The following is a 23,348-nucleotide window of genomic DNA, read 5'->3' as shown; positions in this document are numbered from 1 at the left end:
ATTTTAGTCTCTTTCTGTCAATAGTGGTATTAAGGATTTGGTTTTTATCATTTAACCATACTCTCCAGTTTCTTTCTGTTGCTTCTCTTTCCTTACACCTAGTGTGCATGCCGTGCTGAATGCATTATTTCAGATTCAAAATGTGTAGACAGAAAACTGTACCAGGACGACAAAAGTGGTAATTTAACAACATTGGCATCAATTATCCCCTCCCTAAGACAACCACTTCCGTAGAAATATTTTTATAGCAGATGTGTCTGGCTGTCTTACATAGGGTTTACTGTATTTTGTGATTTAAAATTTATTAGCTCGTTATAATACTGATGCAATTTAAAGTTTTTTCTTAGTTAGTTCAAACATCCCATGTTATGGATCAAAAAGTAGCATCTTATTATTATTAGTCATATTATTAAAAATTTCAAAATGGCTTTTGGAAATTTTCTTCCTTACGCAATGATTTGCAGTTTGGCAAAAAATCTTTCACAAGTTGGTCTTACTATGGGCAAGTATTGAATTTTGTTTCCGAAACGATAACCAGTAATTTTGTTTAGAGTTAAAAATCATTTCTATGGTATATGTAAATCTTTTTAGTTTTTAATATATTTCAAAAGTTCCTTTTCTTATGCCATAAGGCATGTGTAAAATAAGCTTATTTCCTTGTATTATTATTATTAAACCATTCAGAAGAAGCCTTTCTGATAATTAATCACTGAAACTTACGCCGTACCTTTCTGTTAATTAGAAAATAATTTTGGATAATAAAATAAATGTATTAGAAAAGTATTATATTATTAAAATATTTTTAAAAATATATTAAATTAATGTATTAGAAATCTCTGTAATTTAAAGCAAGCTTTCGTTCTTCAACTACATGTCCATTTCCGATACCCAAAGGCTAATTCCATCATAATAACTTATCTTTTAGCCGGTCATTATTCAGTGAAACCTTTCTATTTGAAAATTCTGTGATTCAGATATTCAAATTAAATACATTAGGCAATTTGTGTTTATTATCTATATTTGTCTCAATAATGATGTTTTTGTTGGCATTAATTTCTCCAAGTAATTTAAACATGAGGTTGTTTAAGGCCATTTTTTATCTATTCATTTATTGAAATATTTACATTTATTACTTCTTATATATTAATATTTACATTTATTACTTCCCCCCATTAGATAATCCAAGAATTTTATATACTTATAATTTATGGTATAGGCTTGTATATATGCAATATGAATTTTTATTTTTAATTTTCCAGAAGAAAAAAATTCTTATCTTCTACTTGTTATCTCATTATCGGATTGTTTTATAAGGTATTTCTCCGGCCTTCGTAGCATGCCTCGGCACATATTCGGGAGGTCCATGGTTCTAGTCGCGGAGAGGGCATTGCTCGTTTTTCACGTCTCTCAGCTTCCAAAAAAATCCTAATGTCTCTACAATGTCTTCTTCAAAATAAACAAATAATCTGATGGAATGAAAATATTTTGGTCATTACAACTTTTTAATCACTGCTGTTTACATCTACATTTCTTTTTTCACATAATTTGAAGTTTTCAAACTAAGTTTCAGAGCAATTTTAGATATCGTGCAACTCCTCTGGGGCATCTTCAAGTTAAAATCAAAATTTAAAACTATTTTTAATATCACTGGACATGCAATAGAATAAAAATATTTCTTTAAGTTTTTGTTACAAAAAATATTAAGCAGATCTGTTTTTATGATTAACATTATAATGAAATAATGATTTTCTTTTCACTTTCTGCATAAAATGCACAAATTTTGTATTTCAATCCTTTTTTAACATTTATTTTTTTGAGGATGGAAATGCTTCTCTCTAAAAAATTACAATTTTAGAGTTTTTTCTGAATTTACAGATTTGAAGACAGTTAGATAGAAAAGCCACAATTTTTTAAATGGAGGAATAAATACAGCCCTGGCTTTTGTTATGTTTTATGCATTTAATAAATTTCCGCCCGACTGTTTATTAATCCTACCTAACACAATTAATCGATACTTGTTTCTAATATAGAATTTTAGCATCAATTCTACATAATAACATGAGTAATCTTTTTTTAATTGAATTTTATCAATATTAACAAAATACTTTGGCAAATACATTGACTTATACATCACTAAAGAAATAAATACACTTCAGAAAACCTGTTTTAATTATAAGATTATTTTGAAAAACATTGCTCGTTATAAAACTAAAGAATGGATTTTCTTTACACACTGACTGTTAAATTATTATATTTCAAATCAACAGACTGCATTTATACAATAAGACAGGATGAAAAATACAGTAGTCATTGAGGCAATTGTTGAGTTTGTGAAGAAACAATAAAAATTTTCAAATCTATCATAGTATACCCTGTTTAATGTTTAATATAGTATGGAAGGTTTTGTAAAGCATCAGCTATTAAAAAAAAAAGCATGCAATAGCTGTCAATGAAACCAAATAAAAATCAAACAGAGTTCTATTACACGTTATGGAACAAAATTAATGAATATGAACGTCTATAAACATTTTTTTCTTTTTTTAACTTGGACCAGATCTGGAAACATCAACCAGATCTTAGGCAATAAAATTAATAAAAATTTATGTTCATAAATACTTAAGAACAAAATGGCCAAACTTTCAACTAGATAACCAAATAAAGTGTTTGCGTTCTAGAGGATTTTATTTACTTCACATACATACATACATTATCTTTACATTTACTTTCATAACTCGTATGATATATAACATACTTCGTAACATACTCTTATCATCGAATGGTTATGATTTTCGATAATAATAAGCAAATTTTTTTAACAGTTTTTACTTCGTGTCTGCAAAGTATTCCTTTAAATTGCAAGGTTTCGCGATATTAATTTTCCTTCTGACAAAGTTTATACACGAATCCAAACATTAAAACCTTCGTAATCGATAAACAACGGCCATTTCATTATCGGTGGCAAAAAGCTGCCTATCGATAGTAAAAGGACAGTTTGGGCCGTTTGGGCCATCCGAAAAAGCGGCGACCTCCTAAGGTAAGCAAACATCGTGCACTTCCGTTGGCGTTCCTCAGAAAACCATTCTAACTTCCCTACTCCCCGATGAAAATAATAGAATCGCCTCTCTCATAGGCTGCCGTTTTGAGATGTAGACGCTAGTATCAGACGAGGGAGAAAACGGTAGACACAGCCATTTTTGAGAGACAACTATTTGTCAGTGCTTACGGTGAGATTTTTAAAACAACATATAATATGGCTGAGGCAGGCAGTAGTTCTCAACAGATTCCCTATAATGAAGATTATGAATCAGACTTTGAATATGATGCTGAAGTAGGCGAGAAACGGAAAGCAAGGTATGACTTAGCTATCAAGGCTCCAGAAACTAAACTTTTTAAGCCAAACAGACAAGCGTTCCATGATGAATGTAGTAGAGAACAAGGCAGAATACAGCAGAAAGCATTCCTTGCTTTAGATGCATATTCAAGGCATAAAAAATTAATAAACGATTATGTATTGTGCTACCGTGGGACAACTTCAAAATTAAAGAGAGATACGAGTCATTATAAAACAGATCACGATATTATTAAAGAAAATCATCGCTTTTTATGGGAAGATGATGATGAAACCCATACTTGGGGAGAAAAGTTGGCACAAAAAGTATTATGATCGGTTATTCAGAGAATACTGCTTATGTGATCTCAGCTATTATAGAAAGCAAAGAATAGGTTTGAGATGGAGGACAGAAAATGAACTAGTTATTGGAAAAGGACAGTTCTTTTGTGGTAGTATTCACTGTAATGAAAACGATAATTTGAACAGTTGGGAAATTCGTTTTGGATATGTTGAACACGGTGAGAGTAAAAGTGCTCTAGTCACGCTTCGTTTGTGTGAAAAGTGTTCATATAAACTAAATTATGGATACAAAGGTAAAGCAGTATTAAAAAAGAAACGTCATGCAAAACCAGAAGAGACCAGAAAAGAAGAAACAATGGATAGCATTGATTCTTCAATAGTAACTGAAAATGTAGTGAAACAAAATACTGATGAAACTGAAGTCAAAGAAAGTGATGTATGGAAGCAACCAGTTACGGAAGAAATTGATCAGTCAAAAGAAGATGCATTTGAAGAATTTTTGGAAGAGTTATTACTATGATTTTTTTTTAAATATATATATATATATATACTATGTATGAGTTCCGTAAGTATAATTTTCAAGAAAGTCGTGTACCAACTGTATTTTTTTTTTTTTTCAGTCTTCCTAATGAGTTTGATGTGTATTATAGAAAATCCATTTTTCTGTGCTTATTTCTTCATGCAATTAAAACTTTAAGACACTATTACTTATTTAAGATAATATTAACAGTATTTGAATAAATATATAACTTTCTGGAATGGAAAGTGCGTATAACATGAATATGTACAAACTATGTTTAGTTTTACAAATAGGCTAAAGTTTATAATAAATTCAAGTTCCCTCCCCAAATGAGTGATGATAAAATGAGATATCATCATAGTTGACTTTTGTACTGAAATTTGTGAATATATCATAATAATTTATAATTTTTTTTATTGAAACTCCAATTACGAACAATATATGTAAAAAATGAAAAGCAAAAGGGAAAAACATAAAAATAATAATTAATCTTCTTATTATATTTAATTATCCGTATATATGTAAGAAATGAAAAGCAAAAGGTAAAAAAACATATAAAAATAATAATTAATTACATTATTATTTATTTATAATTATCGGTTTTAATTCGCATTTAACATTATTATTTATTTATAGGCCCACCATCGGCCGAGCGGTAAAGTCGCTGAACACTGGTAGTTCGGTCCGAGGTTCGAATCCCGCGAACGGGCTGGCTGCATGGGTGTTTTCGTGGTTTTCCCCATGTGTAACGTGTATACGAGCCAGTTTCCCTTAGAAAGTCCTCCACGAAAGGCATCCCTCTCCTTAGGCAGATAGCCCTAGTGTGCTTTGCCATAATTAAATACACCAACACCAACTATTTATTTATAATTATCGGTTTTAATTCGCATTTACCATTATTATTTATTTATAATTATCGGTTTTAATTCGCATTTAGCACTATTATTTATTTACCTACGCTCCGATCAAGTAGGAGACAAACTTCTCAACTTCTAACCACGCAGCAGAAGCGAAGAAAAATGGTCACGTGACCTTCAATATGAGCACACAGAAGTTTTCCCTAAATCCCTCCCGATACTCCGGATTCTACAGTAACCTAAACGTCAGCAGAAAGTTGTCGGGGTCGGTAACCGGGTTTGGCGGAAATCGCCACCACCGGCCGCCGTAGCGAGGTCGCCAAGAGCCGGTTATCCGAAAACTGCCTAATTACCTTTAAAAACAATCAGATATATTCTTAAACATTTATGTTTTTCGTTAATAATAAATAAAAGCATGTCATTAGAAAATAATTACATGTATTTGGACAGCAATATAGAATTCAGAAGTAGACGGGGGGGATGTAGATTTTGAATAACATTTTTATCGATTTCTAAGGTGATCAGACATAAAGCTGGAAGGAGCAAGAATCATATTTATAATGAAATCAATAGAGAAAATGAATCACTTTATTAGTCACTAATAACAATAATAATGATGTAAAAAAAGTTAAGATGTTAGAATTTTCAAAGTTTGGCAAGAACTGAATTGGTATTATTGCCATTAACTAAAGATGGTAATTTTTATGGGTATGAAAGTTTAGTCAAATCCAGTTCGCCAACTGAATCTTAGTGAATAATTTTTGCGGAACAGAAGTGAAAATTGAGTGACCAGCTGCCAAAGATTTCTTTATTTCACCTGTTTTAATATGTAATTTGTTTTCTTTGATGTAGAATTTTAACTCTCTTTTAGTTTGGCCTGTATATATCAAATTACACTGACAAAATATGATATAAAGTGTTTAAGAATTAAAATCGTTGCTTAGATCTTTAAAAATCAAACAATCAGTTCTACTGATAACTGAAAAAGTGATATGAAAATTGAAATTGTAGAGAATCTGTGCAATTTTGTAACTAATAAACATATACTTCTGTAAATAATCATAATATCCCATTTGATCCTATCTCAATTACATAATTGTGAGCGGGTTTTCATCCGCAGAGAACCCGTTGGCGCTTCGGGAAAGAACCCGTTCGCGCCGTTGCAATTTTTACTCGCCAAGGGATGAGCCGAGCCGTAAACGCGATTTTTAGTGGATGTAAATTCAAGTTAGCAGACAAAACAAAAAATTAAGCATATGGTAGTAAAAATTCACAGATAATAAGCATGTAGATGTAAAACTAACCGGTTAAACGTGATATACGAAAATAAAGCTGTATTTTTCATAATATATTTCACAATACAAATAACCTTCAACAGTAATCTAATTTTTTTTTCAGTAGTATTGTTGACAAAACTAAAACTTTATACATTTTATTATTTTTCAAGACTAATTTGAACTGTATTCCTTACACCAACTGTGTTTTGCCAATTTTGATGATCATGGGGATGCATCAAACTACTCTGTCATCTTAGATAATCAATATATTTTATTTCAATTTAATCAGCTATTTATGTCACACCTGCCATCCTCGGAAAGGTTATTGTTAGAAAAGCATTAACAATACAGTATCTTGTTAAAATTTTACGCCATAAAAATTGGAGCCGTGAACCGGCATCTATCGACGAAAACTTCTTTAATTATAACGAAAATATTTCTATCCATTCGTTGTTAAAAAATTCAGAAAAATAACGTGGAAAATCAGAAAAAAATAATAATAAATAAGAGAAGAAGAATATAAATCTCCAAATGCGAACAACGACAGTGATAATTCAACAAAATGAACGCAAGACGAATGGTTGCAACCTTCAAACAAGCGAATACGATGATCCGTAGGATGTTTACATTTACCGGGTTCTCTGCGGAAGTGCTTCCTTGTGAACAATATTATAATAGCGTTCAAAAACTTTTAAGTTTATTTTAAATGAATAAGCTTTGCATTTTATCAGCAAAACAAAATATTCTTATCAGATCCACATCAATGTAAACATTTCAATTGTTCTGTTTCCTGTACTCAGTAAGTAAAAATATTTATAGTTATTTAAGTGATAATAATAGTAATCATCGAGTTATAATTTTTCATTTGTAACAAAATAGCTATTATCTGTCTCGTTTTTAAACATCTATAGCAATAAGTATTATTAATTTTGGAGCAAGTTTTTGCAGTTGCATTATATATTAGAAGTAGTTATTCTGGTAATGCGATGACTTAAATATTTGGCTGTGTTTTTTTAAGTGCAGTTGATTAGTTTGGGTTTTGTTTTACTCCTTTCTTTGCATGCAAATTTAATTCAACTAACAACTTATATAGGTAAGATTATTGGAACCTAATATTTATTAGATCATAATTTAAGAGTTGTATTATCTTATGGGGTAAATTATACTAAGGATCTTTATCTATTAACTAACAAGTAATCTTGATCTTTACATATATTTATTTACATGCTTCACTGGCATACATATACAAGGTTTCACCAACTTTTTGTAACATTAATAGCAGAATTATTAATAAGTTTTGACGTTTTATTATGTTTCATAGTAAAAATAATAAATGGTGTTCAAAACCTCAGCCATGCACAGTAGCAGAACATCTTCTACAGAACAGATTTGAGAAACAAATATGATTTCAAAGTGATGGGAAGTTCAAGTATAGTAAAGGTCCAATTGCCTTTAACTCTTTGAAAACCAGACCCTTCGCTAAGCGGTATCCTCAAAATACCAGAACCGCCCGAAATACTTTTCCAGTTTCCCAGCAATTTCCTCCCCTCCCCATCCATTAATGCAGAAAATAGGGATTTCCAATGCATCCTTTGTACTTTCGGTACTTTTTCCGTTTCGCCGGCGCAAATCTCGCCAAGCAGACTTTGTTGGCGACAACATACAGTATAAACAGAAAAAATGTTAACAAATGTTAGTTCTAACAATTTTTGATTTTGAAGGCATAAAAATTTTAATATGGTTTCATCATTTAAATTGATCTCATCTCGCGTAAACTACGCTACAAAAATCTAATTCTCTCAGTAATTATTTACATTAATTTCAAGTTAAATCTTAATTTGGAATAAAAGTTTAAATGCAAGAATTATTTCAATTCGTACTAATAGCTTACTCAGAAATTAAATAAAACCGTAGTGCTTTACTTCGCTAGTGCATTCTCATTAGAATGAATGAATTTAACTCTTGATTTTGTTTTTTTCTATATTTTCGCCTTCGGTTGAGCGATGTGATTGCATCCAATTGACTTAATTACCGCGAATTGTCTTAGGTCATAAAATTTAATTATCTTTGTAAATATTCTCTGTAATTGTATGCCAGTATTGAAAAGAGCAATCAATCTGGTACGAAATGGGTATTTGTGTTTTAAAAAGGAGGCGTAAAAGGTTACCAGCGAAGATATTCCGTTTGACATCAGTTGTACCATTATTGGCGACTTTATCATTTGCGCCGGCAAAACGGAAAAGTACCGTACTTTCTAACAAAGATTCCATTAGCCTTTGACCCCGTTCTTTATAAAACTATTCTAAAGGTCAGCTCGACAAGACTTTCCTGCTTTGTTACGATCACTACTGAGATTTTGTTTATTTCCGTTATTTTTATAGGAAGGAATAAATTGTTTAAAAATAAATATAATCCTTAAATTTGTAAACTGCTCTTTTATTGCTGTTTGAAGCTTAAAAGCACACTGTACCACAAAAGAATCAACAATGAAATGTCACGATCAAACAAAAGATTAAAAAAACCTCTTAGGACAAGCTGTCTGCAGTAAACTGATACAGTGCATTTGGAGAAAGTGCACCTGCTAGTGCATACCTTAGGGGGAGGGAAGAAAAGAAGATTACAATCTCGGCCGCTTTCAGGGGGTTCTGGTTGTTTCAATGTCGGGCAGATTGGATGTGTGAAGGAGTTAATCCAGTAGTTCAGCATACCTTTCACTAACATTCCTGAAATAACATACTGTACCAGGATATCATTTGATAATATCTAAAAGGTTTAGTTATTGTTTTACATCTTTTTGCCATTTTTCAGTTTTTTTTTTTCTTTAAATTTTTAACATTTGTATATCATATGCTTTATTTATTTACTTGGAATGTTTTTAAAACTTGATAGAAGTGTTGATAAGGAAACAAAAGAGAGACGTGACAATTCATTACAAGCTTAGATAATATTAATCCAACCTATGGATCAAGTAATTGTTGTAAGCTTTAGATGCAAATATGGAATTAATTTGTATAAAATCTATTAACTCTTGATTGCAACATCAAGGGCTTCCAAATTCAGTTCACGCAGAACATGCAGTTCTCATGCATGCTAGCACTTGTAAAATGTAAACAATCCAACATTACAAATAAGGCTGGTAAAATATTTTTTTGCCAAATGCTATAAAGCAAAATTCTATTGAAGAAGGCTGAGTCTTCCTTTGACATTAATCAAACTTTCAGAAGAAGGAAAAAAAAAAAAAAAAGAAAAAGAAATTATTTAATGGATTGAAAATGATGAAAATTAATCAATTATGGAAGAATGTTGTTTACGAATGCTATTACCGTTACGATGGAAAAATTAATTGCTAAGATCATAATTCAAAGCACATTGAATCCACTGGTAGAAAAAGAAATAGAAAGTGGTAAGGAAACAAATTCAACCAAAATTATTTGCCTTTAAACTTATTTACTAATAGGTAAAACTATTTTGAAGCATTATGCACGTTTAGTTCAATAATCTGGTATTAAATCTTGATTATGCTGGATTGTTGGACATTTTCCCTGTAATTTTAATTGCATATTTATGGCTTTGTGGTATACAAGCTAAAAGTCTGTAATATTGCTCTTACATATAATTTTTTGGGTATTTCGCATTGCTGCATCATATTTTCTTCAGATCACTCATAGTTCCTTCCTCTAAATTTTTTTTTTTTTTTTCTTGCATACGACTGTCATAGAATATTTAATTCTGACCTCCATCTTCTTTTTGTCTCACATGTGCTCAATTTTCCAATAACACTTTAGAATTTATGTACACTAAAGTGACAAAAGTCATGGGATACCTCCTAATATTTCGTCGGTCCTCCTTTTGCCCGGCGAAGTGCAGCAACTCGACGTGGCATGGACTCAACTAGTTGTTGGAAGTCCCCTGCAGGAATATTGAGCCATGCTGCCTCTATAGACATCCATAATTGTGAAAGTGTTGATGGTGCAGGGTTTTGAGCACAAACTGACCTCTCGATGATGTCCCATAAATGTTCAATGGGATTCATATCGGGCGATCTGGGTGGCCAGATCATTCGCTGGAATTATCCAGAATGTTCTTCTAACCAATCGCGAACAATTGTGGCCCGGTGACATGGCACATTGTCATCCATAAAAGTCCCATAGTTGTTTGAGTACGTGAAGTCCATGAATGGCTGTAAGTGATCTCCAAGTAGCTGAAGGTATCTATTTCCAGTCAACGATCGGTTCAGTTGCACCAGAGGACCGAGTCCATGCCATGTAAAAACAGCCCAGACCATTATGGAACCACCATCAGCTTGAACAGTGCCTTCCAGAATGTTCTTCTAACCAATCGCGAACAATTGTAGCCCGGTGACATGGCACATTGTCATCCATAAAAATCCCATAGTTGTTTGAGTACGTGAAGTCCATGAATGGCTGTAAGTGATCTCCAAGTAGCTGAAGGTATCTATTTCCAGTCAATGATCGGTTCAGTTGCACCAGAGGACCGAGTCCATGCCATGTAAAAACAGCCCAGACCATTATGGAACCACCATCAGCTTGAACAGTGCCTTATTGACAACTTGGGTGCATGGCTTCGTGGGGTCTGTGCCACACTCGAACCCTACCATCAGCTCTTACCAACTGAAATTGTGACTCATCTGACCAAGCCACGGTTTTCCATTCATTTAGGGACCAACTGATATGCTCACGAGCCCACGAAAGTTGCTGCAGGCGATGTCGTGCTGTCAGTAAAGGCACTCGAGTCGTCTTCTGCTGGCATAGCCCAAGGAAGACAAATTTCACCGCACTGTCCTATCGGACACATACCACATTGATTTCTGCGGTTATTTGACGCAGTGTTGCTTGTCTGTGAACATTGACAACTCAACGCAGACGTCGCTGGTCTCGGTCGTTAAGTGCAGGTGGTCGGCCACTGTGCTGTCCATGGTGGGATGTTATGCCTGAAATTAGATACTCTCGGCACATTCTTGATACTGTGGATCTCAGAATGTTGAATTCCCTAACGATATCTGAAATGGAATGACCCATGCGTCTAGCTCCAACTACCATTCCGCGTTCAAAGTCTGTTAATTTTCGTCAAGCGGCCATAATCATGTCAAAGCTTCTTCACATGAATAACCACAAATGAAAGCCCTGCCAAAGCACTTCGCATTTATACATTTTCTACGCGATACTACTGCCATCTGTATATTTGCATATTGCTATCCCATGACTTTTGTCACTTCAATGCTGTTACTATACAATTATACTAATACTTGCTCTCTGGAAAACTGTGATGAAACTAAAAACAACAAAATGCCTACATGTATTCATACTTACTCAAGCAGTTTCACTATAAAATGTTCATTCAATTTATCTCCAATATTAATGTTCAAATGGTATAAATATAGATTTTGGACACTGCATTAGCAGCATTTAGTGTGTAGAGGCATTAAGTTAATTGGAAAAGCCAGAGAGATGAAAAATTAACAACCGCCTTCCCCAGGAATTGAACCACAGACCTCTGGAATACCACTACAACATGAAGACATGCTAGGAAAGCGGGCGAAATACCTTATATACTCCTCTTTTTAAAGGACGACTGGGGTTTTGGAGGGACCCAACCGCCAAATCCTGGGTGTGGAGAATCCTCATCCAACACCCTTTTAGTTTGGGTGCCATTGTAGGAACATTAGGATTTTTTTGGAAGCAAGAGAGATTGAAAAAATATGCAAATGCCTTCGCCGGGAATCGAATTACGGACTTCAGAAATACTGGCTCAGTGTGCTGACCACTACACCATGAAGGCACACTAGGAAAGTGGGAGAAATACTTTACAACTGATCTACTGAAATGGTTTTCCCAACATTAAATGGGCTTTGGTAAAAAATCTTTGACATTCTCTCTCTCCAGAGAAGTTTTTTATATTTTTTTCCTACGCTTTGATATTTATTTTTATTCTTGGTATTAATTTAAGTATGCATTCTGTTTGTAAGAAAACCTTTTCACATTATCATAACCTAATTTAGTCTTTGAAGCACTGTGAGAAAATAATTTTTAAAAAAGTCTTCCAAGATTGGTATAAATTAGTTTTTACTTTGTTCGAAGTAAAGGAAGTATTGTAATTGCAAAAAATTTCCAGTATCATATTTCATCGAAAATATCTATTTTGACCAATCTTGAATCAGTTTGAATGAAAGTTTTGTGTGATGCTGTACGCACGACCAGAATAAAGGACTCTTTTTTTTTTTCCAAAATGGATTCAGAAGAAATTTTTTTCTATACATACATACTTATCTCACATAACTCAAAGAGGAGTAGCCATAGAACATTGAAATTTATATATAGGACTACTATAACATATAGTTGTGCACCTCTTTCTTTCTTTGCAATCGGATCATGGTTAAGATATTTATTTCTTTAGTTAATCTGCATGCAATAGTTATAGAATTATTAACAATTTAAAAGTTAATGTGGTGCTAAGGCTAACGAGGCTGCCATTTGTTTACATTTGCTGTAACTTATCTTGCTTCTTTGATGATATCAGAACATGCCCACAAAATTCATCGTGGCAAGGAGTGCAAGATTGTGCCTATCGTTGCAACATACAGATATTGAGATATATATAGATTACTTCTATAGATATTCTGAGATATATATAGACAACATATATTGAGCACCATATAGGGGAAAATACAACTTTGCTCAGTTCTGTTCCCAATTTTGATGAAGAGCATCCTGGGGGAAGGGGTCCGAGGGTCTCTAACCCCTCTTCCTCTACCATAAACCTCTCGAGAAGACTTTCGACTTGTCACATATTTAGAGTGCCTCTATGCCGCACAGATACCATACATTTACAAACATCCATGCCTTCTCCAGGATTCGAACTTGGGCCCTTTGGTACGACGGTCAGAATCGCTACCCACTATCCCAATTGGGTACTGTTTACATTTGTAAGTCTTAGTAGAATAATGAATGAAGTCATTTGGTGCACAAACTTCAGTGTCTTTTTGCAGAGTGGGACCAAAAGTTAACTTTCAGTTTTGTGCATCGAAGATTTGCTCTTCCTGCCTATTGGGTGGATTGCTTGTTTTTTCATAGAAACTTTAATTGTAATTGTAAAAAATATTTCTTTTATCTGTTTTTTTTTACTGTGTTTTAGATATTTCTGTATTTTACAATTTTTAATGAAGATGCTTTGAGTTTTTATGTATTTGTGCTTTTCTGCGAAATTAGAACTGAATTGTTTGGATGAGAAATATCTCTCTTTTCATAGCCCAATGCTCAAAACTTCAAATGAAATAAGTTTAAATGAAATGCAGCAAAAAATGTGTATAATTTAATAGGCCGTACAAAAATCACATACTTTTATTTTATTATCCTTTCTTTTTTTTAACAGTCTATCTCACATAAAAGAAATTTACTGAGATATAATGGACATTTTTGTAATTCTAATTTGAAAGCTATGCGAGAGATAAAATGAGTATGCTGTAATTTTAAACACCACAGAACTTAATAAAACAAGTAGACTGTTTCGCAATCAGTTTTGGTACATACTTTCAAGGAAATTTAAAGTCTATCAGAATGTTTTATTTGACAACGTTGTTTCAACACGCATACAGGTATTCATTTGACGCATGTATGGTTGTCTTTCTTTACATTTATACATATGTGCTCATCTAAATTAACTGAAACAAAGATGTCTCATGTCATCTTAATTATTATGTCTACCGATAAAGGCAATTTACGACAATGCATTTTGTACAAACTCCAACAAGAAAGAAAGGTCACAGAAGGATGTCGAAATTAAGTGAAAGTTTTCAGTGAAGGTGCAGTTTCAGATAAAACATGCAGAAAAAAAAAATTAAAGCAGGTTATTTCAAACTTAATGATAAGCTACCCTCTGAGCATCCATCCTTGATCAATGACAATATTGTCAAGACCATGATAGAGTAAGATTCTATTTTGTTAACTCAGCTGAACAAACCATTTCGGACCATATTCGGAAACTAGGCCAGGCCTATAAATTTTACAGATGGATGTCTCACGAGTTAAGAGGAAGTTTTGAGAAAAATGAATGCAGCCTTTTGTCATTGAATAATGCTGACCGTTGCACTGAATTTCTGACATCAGCATTACGGCTGATGGCAGAATTCCTATGAGAATCTTTGGAAGGATTCTCACGGGCGTCGAAATGGAATTTTTTGTCAAAGCAAATTGAAGCTAATGACCCACGTAACCATAGCAGCACCGCATTAGGATTTAAATAAGATGACGCCTTAAGCTATAAACACCATCTGGAATACGGACAATGACAAAAAAAAAAAAAAAAAAAAAAAAAACTTCGTAGGGGGCCTCTAGGCTTTTTTCAAAGAAAATACATTCAGCGATTGTCTTAGAAAATAGTACCATTCACTTGTGCAATATTAAATGCTGTTAATCAATTAATACTTTTTGTTCGTTCATTGCCTACTGTAGATTCAGCAAATCTCATATGCAATATTTAAAAATGCTGATTTGCTTTTCGATAGCATTATAAACTCTAGAATAGCAATTATTAATAATCAAAGCTACCCTTTTTTTGGTCTCTGAGTTGCTTTGCTAATATTTGTATTCCTGTCTTATTTAGGAATTGTGATTTGCTTATTCAGCATCGGACATTATAAAATTTTTACCACATTAAAATTAGTAATAGCGGTAAAATAAAAATATAGCTTAATCGTATCTTAGTTAAACTCTTTGTGTGATAACATAGGATGACCACCTCTGAAAATATACGTAAAATATTGCGTTGAATATCATTTCTTTTCTCGTGGTGATTTCTTTGGATATATGATCAGCAAAAAAAAATGTATTTTTCTAAAAATTAATTCCATATGGTAATTTAGAATTGTATTGTTCTTTATTTGCCTAAATGATTCACAGGACTAACCTCCATCAAATATTATTTTACTAGAAAATGGTGCCTCCAATTTGTGTCACCCGTGGCGGACCGGCCCCCTCTAGCTAAGATACTGTGTCTCACATCACATGAATTAGGGACAAGAAGATGAAATTTTCATATATAATTAAAAGCATCAATTAATTTTATAAGAAAATGGAAGCAAATTATCTGAATAAAAGTATATGTCTAAACTTTAAGACATGTGAATACGTCATAAATTCAAGTTCTGATTTCGTTATTTCAGCTCTTTGTTAGCACTTAAAAGTAGAGCTTACTATTTTTACTCGAATAAGAAATTTAAAATTCAACTCTTTTCAGAATAGGAAACGTTGCTAAGCTAAGTGCTATAATACCAATGATAAGGAACTGCTGACCAATTATACATTGATATGCATTAGCTTCAAATTTTTACCACTATTAAAGCATTGTTAAGATCCATCAGTGGCCCATGGTAAAATTACTGAAAACAGCTAGATCACCTCCAGCTCATATGCCCGCAAATGAGCAGTCTGTATGGGAGTTTTTTGTAGTTCCCTCCAAGAAAAAATATATGTATTTATAACTTATAACGTGCCACCCAGACTGTATAGTGTGATGCTAAAGCAAAGTTTAAAGTTTATAAAATTAAACATTTTAGCAATACTAGCAATAAAAGCTCCCTGAGATAACATGTTGTGCAGACATTGAAGACTAGAGGTTTCAAACTTAACCAATTTATTAACAATATAAAAAAGAATAAAAACACAAAAAGTAAATTTAAACAATATCAGAGTTTTATAAAAAATATAACAATCATTCATCAAATAATATTTTTACCTGGTCTCCAAAAATACTGGCATTCAATACAAACAAAATGTCCTAAACAGTAATTATGCAGTCTCAAATGAAATTGGCTACACATTTAATAAGTCCATGATCAATGGTCAAGAAAGCACCTGAAATTTAAGTTAAGTTCTTGAAAGCACTTAAATCTGGCCTAACTCCGCTTACATTAGTTGAACACGAGGAATCGCCGCTAACTTTTTTTAAATGCCACCTTCATGAAGAACATGGATGCCGCCCACGGCAGTCACTCACATTGTAGCTTCTGGAACCAAGGAACTTATTCAGGAACAGTCATCTTGTAGACAGGAACCAGGGAACTTATTCAGAAACAGTCATCTTGTGGACAGGAACCAAGGAACTTATTCAGCAGACTGCACGCATCCTTCAAAAGGGGCTGGAAACCGCACACCTAAGTGCCAGGAAAGCAGGAACTAGAAGGGCTGAGCCAGAGCGATGCAAGATACTTATACCAGAAGTAGGCATGACGTCACCTCACCGCAACCAATCAGCTATCGGCACGATTCGGCTTTCCAGATGACGTAACATCATGTTTTGTTTTTGCATCTTAATTAGGTTGAAACAGTCCGTTCTCAACGCAAACAGTGGCAGTAAGAAAAAGAAGAAGTAACTACTATATTACATTGAAATAAGAACTAAACCTAATAAACATTTCAAGGAGGAGAGATGATGCAGTAAAAGGTTTACTACAAGTCATATTTTCCAACATAGTGGTTAGGAGAGCTGACTGCGATATGCTGACTGTGATATTTGTCAACAAATCGCCTATGTCAGAAAAATTTGTATGATGGAGTAATGACATGCACATCTCTGCTTGTTCATAACAAAAACGAGCTTTCTTGGATTAGATGATAATCGTGATGAAAAGCAGATTACTTAAACGAAAACAGTGTTATAAAAAAAAGCATGCCGTGAAGTCTCGAGAACCTGCCCACACCACCTCTAAACCGAGCTTCAGCCTGAGTAAGAGAATCCTGTGCATATGCTGGGGTATCCAAGAATGAATATATTATGAGGTTTTGAAACCTAACAAAAAGCTCAATTTGGAAAGCTACTGTGAGTAAAACGATAGTTTATTCAAAACAGTCAAAGAAAAGAGGCTGGCAATGTTCAATAGGAAGCACATCGTACTGCATCATGATAATGCCAGATCATATGCTGCTTTGGCCACTTGTCAGAAAATCCCAGAGCTAGACCGAGAAATTCTGCCATACTCACCACACTCCCCAGACTTCGTATCCTCTGATTGTCACCTGTTTCATTTCTGGCAAAACATTTTTAAAAGAAAAAATTCAAAACTGAAGCAGGTGTCAGCAAAGCACTATTTGAGTTCTTTACCTCTAAGGACAAGATATTTTAAAAAAATGATACTATTTTCAAATTACCTTCATGCTAGCAAAATGTCATAAGCAGTTATGGAAACTATACTGTACAATAATCATTATTAAAGGTATGAAAAGTGTATTATTTTTGTTTCGCTTCCCAACCGGACAGAATTTTCTGGTAAACCTTACAGATTACTAATTAGATATAGCTCAGAAATGTTCCAATAGTCTATTATGATAAGAAACTAAATTGTGGAAACATACTGAAAACAGTAATATTATTAGAATTAAAAGTACTACATAATTTTTTGCATAATTTAGAAGGATGTTGCTTTTCATTCCATGTTTTGGCAGTCATTTCTTCTCTGACATAATGGCACAAAAGTTGATGCTCTTTTATTAACTAATAAATCTGATTCAGATGAGAAGTGCCTTTAAAAAATGATTTTAAACAGTTCAAGTTTTGACATAATTAAAATGTTTTTATATTATATCCATAACTTCATAAAATAAAATGTACAGAGTTATACAATTAATAAATGTTAACCAGCTCAAAGTTAATTGAATATTACACACTACAGTCATGTAAAAAGTGATATATTATATAATTCCGCTTTCAAAAAACTGCACTTCTAACTTTTGCAGTGTTGCTAAAAAATAAGTGCTATTTATAAAACTACTTGGGGGGAGGAAGCTATTTCTGATTGCTGCTGTTATGTAACATTAGAATTCCAAAATGAGACAGTAATGACTGAAGACTTTGGTAATCAACAAAAAAATTTAAATATATTAAGGAATCCATGAAAGTAAGAAGAAAAAAATATGAGGATAACTAAAAGCAAATAAGAAAAACCTACCTAAGTGATGAATCCTAGAATATTAGGACAAACAATTACTGATGACTAAATAACGGATGGGAAAGAATTACAAGCAGGAGACATACGCATTTTAAACTTTTTTGACTAAATAATGGATGGGAAAGAATTAAGAACATGATACACACACATTTTAAACTTTAAAAATATTTTGCAAGAGGGAAAAAGAGAATCAACCAATTTCATTTTTAGTTTTACATTTGTTGCGAAATTTCAACTTGGTTATATCTAAAGAATTCACATTCTAAACTAACGTACAGTAAACAGTGTAAATGTTGTCTTCATCTAGAATAGTGTATAATTTGTAACCACTGTGAAGATTTACCTTCTGCCAGAAAACAAGAATTTTAGTTGAAAAATATGAAATATGTAATTTCAGCGTTCATACTACAATATCCGAAGAACATATTAAGTATCTTAGTGACAAGCAAGACAAAATTAGTACTACAATATTAATTCAAACTATTCATTAAATCTCTAGTTATCCTCTGGTTACATTTGGCATTTATAACTTCAAAAAATTTCATGATAATATAATACTTAAAATACAGAGTAATTTTAAACATTACTTACAGATTAACTTATGGTAGAACTTAGAAAAAGAAAAAGAATTCAGATTTTAATATTGCACTGGAGGACTTATGGGTTTTGTATGCTCTCGTTGCTTGGGGCTTGAGTTTCTATCACGCACGTCGGCAGGTCGTGGATAGTCAGATGTCTTGTATTATCCGACAAGATAGCTTCGAATAATAAGGAGCCACGAACCCCCTCCTGCAACCCTGGTGTGACTCGTATCTGGGTTGAATGACATTGCGGTTATAGAGTCTTAACGAAGCCTCCAGAATGCTTGGCAACTTCTAGAGAATTCAACTTCTCCAGAATGCTAGAGAATTTTGTCTTACCCAGCAACACGCAATAATGGGTGGATATTTTTTATTCTGCATTTTCTTTTCTAGTTTAATATAAGGCTAAAAATGACAACATAAATTACTCAATTTATTCACTAACTTGAGTAAAGGTCATTTCTACCTCAATGACAACTAAAATTTCTGCTGTTGCACGCAAAATCTCTGGGGTAGACCCAGGTCCCACGGAAGGGGGCTGCAAGGTATTCTTTGCAGGCAGGCACCAACCGAGAGAGGGGCACCGACCAGCCAACGACACAGAGGTCTTTTTTCTTGTTTTAATGCAAAAGAATGTGTACTTACTGTGGAAGAAAAATTTGACTGCTTCACAGGATAGAGACCATAGGTGTTTGCACCTCTCACCTTTCTTCTCCAGCCCACACAAATACCTTGCCACCCATCTATCAGTCGTTAGGTACAGTGTTATACAAAGAAGTTGGAGTTCAATAAGCCGTGGAAATTCAAGCTGTGAGCAAGTTTAATCTAGATAATACCGTACACCGTCTACACATGCAGACATTGTGCACTATTCAAAACAACCCTTCTGAGCCCCTAGTACCATATAATGGTCATTTCCATGTGTCTAGAAAGCCATGTGTTACATATCATCTACACATTTCTTCTTCATAATTATTGAGTGGTTGGCGAAGAAAATGTTTGATGTACAATAACCGTATTTCTATTAGATAAGAAAAACCCATTTGATGAAGTACGTACTTATTTTTTTATTTTACATAAAACAATTCCTATTTATCCTTATTTAATCAATTTTATTATATTTTTGTTTAAAATGTGCACAGTGAAATGTGGCTTTTTTCTCTCCTAGAAAATTTTTCTGAGGGTGAGGAGGGGAACTGACTAGCTCTTTCTATGGGGGGTACATTTGTCATTTTCCCATATGTAAGAATGAACACAGATGACAACTTTTTATTTTCTTCACGGGAGTTGGAGAGGAGGGGCAAGATTTGCATGGACGAAAATTCCAATATAATAGAATATTCCAAGTTGTATAGAGGATTTATTTTCCTCTTTCATGGAGAAGTGGGTTGCAGGGGTTTATAGTTTAAGTACAAAATCTCAATGTTTATACAATTTATTTAATGGCTAAACTCCCCGACGTGTTTGTACAGAAAGGCAAAAGAGATATAAAATGCCGTTTAAGGAGCTAACCCATTAGGCACATAGGCAGGGGGCCCGAGGTAAAGAACTGAAGTTTTATATTCATTTATTTTCATAAAACGTTGAGAATCTTTATTAGATTTTTAATATTAAGTTGTCTTCTGGAGCTTCGCCCTGTACTCTGCTGTGGAATGCTGCAACGGATTCCCTGAAGACCTTGTCTTTCTCGTTAATGGTTGAAATTTCAAAATTTGATTAATTCCCTCAAGCTAAGAAGAGAATTGTCTACATTGGTCATTTAAGCTTGGTTTTACAACACACAGTAGAATTCATTCCAGATGTAAACATATATTTTTTGTATATTAGCAAAATATTTTGCACTTTCCTCCTCTGAAATTTTCTGATTACGTGCTTGATACGCATTGTCTCCTTTCCTTCTCGTCCTTTGGAGAAAATCCAAAGGACGACAATCCTCTGAATCCACTCAACTAGAAGCATTTCAGATGTTGAATTTAATTTTAGGGGCATTTTTAATGGTTATTTCTTCAAAATGTATGAATAGTATTTACATAGAAAATTGAACTTCAAAATACCACACAAGGTGTACACAATTCTGTCTGTTGCTAAGACTTTGTACTCCTCCATCGGGGAAATCGAACCATTTGTTGCCGCCCTTCCGGGACATCTGTTGATTCCATCTTTATGAGAATTTTGGAGAAGAGAAGTTTGATTGTGGACGGTTCATTTTTAGATATTGTCTATGAATTACATGTCCAAACAACAGCGGTTTTGCCTGTGATGCCTTTTACAAATCTGGCTTTTGTTGACAGGTGATATATTAAAAAAAATAACAATACAATAAAACATTGAAAGCATTTACAAGATTGAGGCTAGTAATAAACAAAATCAACATTAGAATTTCACAATAGTTCAATTACAAAAGGTAATGTAATAGTACAGTGCGACATCAAAAGGAAAGATTGACAACTTCTAAAGCTGTTGAATGTGCTGAGGGGGATATTTACAGGGGCATTATTATGCAGTTAACGTTCGCCGTGAACTGGTACCTGTTTGCTTTGTTTTCAGTCCTGTTGTGGTAAGTGTACAAATGGATTGAAGTAGACTTAGCTGGTGTTTGGGGAGAGAGAGGTTTCAGGGTCATTGTACACGAAGCCCTTGGCAAGCATTTAAGTTTGACTCATCACACGGTCAAACTTTCCTTATTGTTTGTTAGAAAGATGACAATTCTTCACCAGCTGCATGAAAAAGGTTATTTTTTCTTAGTTTTTCATTAACTTCATTTTTTTTTTTAATTTTTCATCTTTATTCTATATTTAGCAGATGTCATGGTTTATTTTAAAAAGACGACAAGATATTTAATATTTAGAATAGAACTTTTAAATTTAAATTTCAGAATGAAATTTTGATAATATGGAAACAAAAAAGAAATATCCCATGCGTAGAATCGTAAATGCAAAGCTGAAAAAGATGCTGCCCTTCAGAAGCAGGCAGATGCAATACCTCATTTCATAAAGAAGATGAAGAGTACTTCGGACGTAAATGATGTTCACATTCAATCAGAATCGATTACAAAAGAACAGACATCATCTAGCCAAAGAACATCAGCTACATTGGATGAAGTTATTGCAGGAAAGATTCATAAATCTAGCTCTTATAGCCACTGAAAATAAAATCTGTCAAGAGATAGATGCAAAAGAATTTATAGAAAAATTTGTAAATATGAAATGCAGTAAAATAAATTATTCTCAATAAACTGTTAAAAAAATCAACAAATGTTTTCTTCAAAACATACTCCAATACAAAAATTTAAAAAGGGGAGGGCGTGACTTCAGTTATTTTGCAGGCGGGTGCTGGATAATCTTGCGTCGGCGCTGGGTAAACCTTTCTTCTCAAAACAAGGAAACCTAAAGGAAATCAATCAAAAGAGCAGAAATTAATCATTCATTGAGTGAGGTAGAAATAATCTCTACTCAAATTACTCAATCAACATCTGAAGAATGGAAGGAAGCTATTAAAAGCATGTCTGCCTATCTTGATAAAATAAAAAAGATAATGTCCGGAGCACACACACACACACACACAAAAAAAAGAAACATTGCGAGAACTGAAAATTGCCAAAGGTATTTGGGTTGAAAAACCCACGGGGAAAGGTAAAAAAAAAAAAGGCAATCTCAAAGGATGGAGCAAAATACAGCGTCAAAGACTGCAAAAAGAGACAGACTACCTGCAGGGAGGCTTTTGTGGTGGTCAAGATGGCTGTACTCATTGAAGGACATCCCGAAAACATTTATTGGAGGAACAGGCTACAGACCTTGAACTTCTGATAATGAATAAACTAGGTTAAAAAAAAAAAAAAATATCGGCTTTCTCACTACCTTCCTTACCTGCAGATTTCAAGATTAATAGCTATTAAGGTTTTCCTGTTCCTCTTTTTAATATTAGAAACCTGTAATTTTCCTTTGCATTAAAGAAATAATAAAAATCTATTTGTATTTAATTTATAGAAAGACAATTCATAAAAGAATAGAAATTGAAAAAAATGCATCTTGGTACTGATCTGATATTTCTTGACAAAATGTTTAAACAGTACAACAAAAGGAAAACAACATATTTAAAAAAAAAAAATAATAATAATAATAATATTAATGTTTTCAATAGGCAATGAACTGTTAAATACTGAATGTTTTAAGTTATAACATCATAGAAATATTAATTAATTAATAAAAATCTTAAAAGTACTATTTATTGTTTATAATTTACAATTGTGTATATTTTTTACACACCCTAAGAGCTGCGTGTGATCTCAGGTCATGATACAAATTTATCAATGCACAAAAAAAAAAAAAAAAAAAAATCTAGTTCAAATATAGGCTTTTCAAAGGTATGAATAATTTATGAAAAATGATTTGCTCACAGCACTGAAATATAAAAAAAGCTGATAGAGTTTACAAAATCATTACTCACACTTTTTTATTTCAGTGAAATAAAATTCACAAAAATTTTAAGTAATCTTTACATCTTAAAAGTAAACATTGTGCCTT

General features: G+C 33.1%; 1 long non-coding RNA gene and 1 pseudogene across 1 annotated transcript; both read left to right on the top strand.

Moving 5' to 3' along the window:
* Positions 1-3,043: 3,043 nt before the first annotated feature.
* On the top strand, positions 3,044-4,261 carry LOC146995429 (protein FRA10AC1 homolog pseudogene; annotated as a pseudogene).
* Positions 4,262-4,840: 579 nt separating this feature from the next.
* Positions 4,841-22,790, top strand: LOC118203017 (uncharacterized). Its single transcript, XR_004760499.2, has 2 exons — positions 4,841-7,084; positions 21,701-22,790. It is a non-coding gene; the product is annotated as an uncharacterized LOC118203017 (long non-coding RNA).
* The last annotated feature ends 558 nt before the right edge of the window (positions 22,791-23,348 follow it).

The sequence above is a fragment of the Stegodyphus dumicola genome, chromosome 9, assembly GCF_044657685.1.
Source record: "Stegodyphus dumicola isolate Sdum_Otavi_A_Nest chromosome 9, ASM4465768v1".
Classification (NCBI taxonomy): domain Eukaryota; kingdom Metazoa; phylum Arthropoda; class Arachnida; order Araneae; family Eresidae; genus Stegodyphus; species Stegodyphus dumicola.
The sequence above is the reverse complement of the archived record's forward strand: the minus strand, read 5'-3'. Positions and strand labels throughout refer to the sequence as shown.